We start from the raw sequence: 2,638 nt of genomic DNA, 5'->3' as shown, positions 1-2,638 counted from the left end.
ACCATAAGCATCTTAGAAGAAAAGATAGGCAGTAAGCTTGCCAACACATCTTGCAGCAATATATTTGCTGATTTATCTCCACGGGCAAGTGCAGTAAAAGACAGGATAAACATATGGGACTATATCAAACTAAAAAGCTTTTGTACAGCTAACGAAAATAAGAACAGAATAAAAAGACAAACTACAAAATGGGAGAACATATTTGACAGTATGTCTGATAAGGGGTTAATAACCAAAATTTATAAAGAACTTGTAAAACTCAACACCAGGAAGACAAACAATCCAATCATAAAATGGGCAAAAGAAATGAATAGACATTTCTTCAAAGAGGACATACAGATGGCCAATAGGCATATGAAAAAATACTCAACATTACTAATCATTAGAGAAATGCAAGTTAAAACCACAATGAGATATCGTCTCACACCAGTCTGAATGGTGCTCATCAACAAACCAACACAGAATAAGTGCTGGCGAGGATGTGGAGAAAAGGGAACCCTCCTGCTCTGCTGGTGGGAATGCAGACTGGTGCAGCCACTGTGGAAAACAGTATGGAGATTCCTCAAAAATTTAAAAATCAAACTGCCTTTTGACTCAGCTATCCCAGTTTTAGGAATATACCCTAAGAACACCTTTTAGCACTGTTCCAAAAGGAGAAATGCACCCCCATGTTTATGGCAGCATTGTTCACAATAGCAAAGATCTAGAAACAGCCCAAGTGTCAGTCAGTGGATGTGTGGATTAAAAAACTTCGGTACGTATATACTATGGAATACTACTCAGCCATAAGAAATGATGACATCGGATCATTTACAATAACATGGATGGACCTTGATAACATTATATGGAGTGAAATAAGTAAATCAGAAAAAGCTAAGAACTATATGAACCCATACATAGATGAGACATATAAATGAGATTCAGAGGTGCGTCCCAATAAGTGATTCAGCCGAGTCCCTGGCCAAGACCTCACCAAAATGCCGTCTCAAATGGAACATGCCATGGAAACCATGATGTTCACATTTCATAAATTTCCTGGGGATAAAGGCTACTTAACAAAGGAGGACCTGAGAGTACTCATGTGAAAGGAGTTCCCTGGCCTTTTGGAAAATCAAAAAGACCCTCTGGGTGTAGACAAAAAAATGAAGGACCTGGACCACTGCCGAGATGGCAGAGTGGGTTTCCAGAGCTTCTTTTTACTAATTGCTGGGCTCACCATTGCGTGCAATGACTATTTTGTAGTACACATGAAGCAGAAGGGGAAGAAGTAGGCAGTGCTGTGCAGTTCCTTCCACCCTGATAAGAGTTCTCCCAATGAGTCCCTTAAAATATCTCTGCCCCCCCAGTTTCCCCCTGTATAAGGATTTCATGAGCAGATTGGGACCCCTAGAAAATATATAAATAAAATTCCCCTCCCATTCGACAAGAGAAAGAAAAGCCAATTAAAGCCAGATAAGCTTTTGATTTTTATATTGCTTGTATCCTCTTGCCCTCAATAAACAAATGTCTTTTTTAGTTCAAAAAAAAAAATGAGACTCAGAGACATGAACAAGAATGTGATGGTAACGGGAGGGAGGGGAGAAAGGAGTGGGAGGGGGTGGGGGGAGGGGCACAAAAAAACCAGATATAAGATGATGGAAGACAATTTGACTTTGGGTGAGGGTTATGCAACATAATCAAATGTGAAAATAATCTGGAGATGTTTTCTCTGAACATATGTACCCTGATTTATCAATGTCACCCCATTAAATTTAATAAAAAAATAAATAACAAATATAATATGCGAAATGAAGACTGTGCTAGACAGTATTAACAGCAGAATGAATAAAGCAGAGTATTGAATTAGTGATTTAGAAGACAAGAAAAGCATAAGCACAGAAGTAGGGCAGCAAAAAGAAAGGACAAAAAAACTGAGGAAACTCTAAGACACATCTGTGACTACATGAAGAGAAACAACAATGGCATTGTAGATGTTTCTGAAGGAGAAGAGAACCAAAAAGGTATAGAGAACATATTTGAAGAAATTGTAGCTAAATATTCTCTAAATTGATGGAGAAAAAAATCACACAAGTTCAAGAAGCACAGAGAGTTGCAATAAATAGAAACCCAAGGAGACCTATACCAAAACACATTATAATTAAAATGCCAAAGTTAAGAGACAAAGAAAGAATACTAAAAGTTGCAAGAGAAAAGCAGTTAATTACCTACAGAGGTCACCCCATAAGGATAACATTTGACTTCTCAACAGAAAAACTTGAGGACACAAGAGATTGGCAAGAAATATTCAAAGTGATGCAAAACAAAAACCCACAACCAAGACTACTTTATCCAACAAGGCTATCATTTAAAATTGAAGGAGAAATAAAAAGCTTCACAGACAAAACAGGACAAAAGGAATTCATTACAACCAAACCAGTACTGTAAGAAATGTTTATGGGCTTGTTATAAAAGAGCAAAGAAAATAATTAATCGAGAAAAAGAGGATGTTGGGTTAAAGAATAAAATGGCAATAAATAACTATATATCAATAATAAAGTTAAATGTAAATGGTTTTAATGCTTCAATCAAAAGATATAGGATAGCCATATGGATAAGAAAACAGGACCCATATATATGCTGTCTACAAGAGACCTACCTC

At 36.9% G+C, this 2,638-nt stretch overlaps 1 pseudogene; it reads left to right on the top strand.

Annotated features, from left to right (window-relative positions):
- The first annotated feature begins 977 nt into the window (after nt 1-977).
- LOC136393277 (protein S100-A10 pseudogene) lies at nt 978-1,491 on the top strand (annotated as a pseudogene).
- Nucleotides 1,492-2,638: the final 1,147 nt, after the last annotated feature.

Source organism: Saccopteryx leptura, chromosome 2, assembly GCF_036850995.1.
Source record: "Saccopteryx leptura isolate mSacLep1 chromosome 2, mSacLep1_pri_phased_curated, whole genome shotgun sequence".
NCBI classification, from domain to species: Eukaryota; Metazoa; Chordata; class Mammalia; order Chiroptera; family Emballonuridae; genus Saccopteryx; species Saccopteryx leptura.
This window is presented reverse-complemented; position numbering and strand designations above follow the sequence as displayed.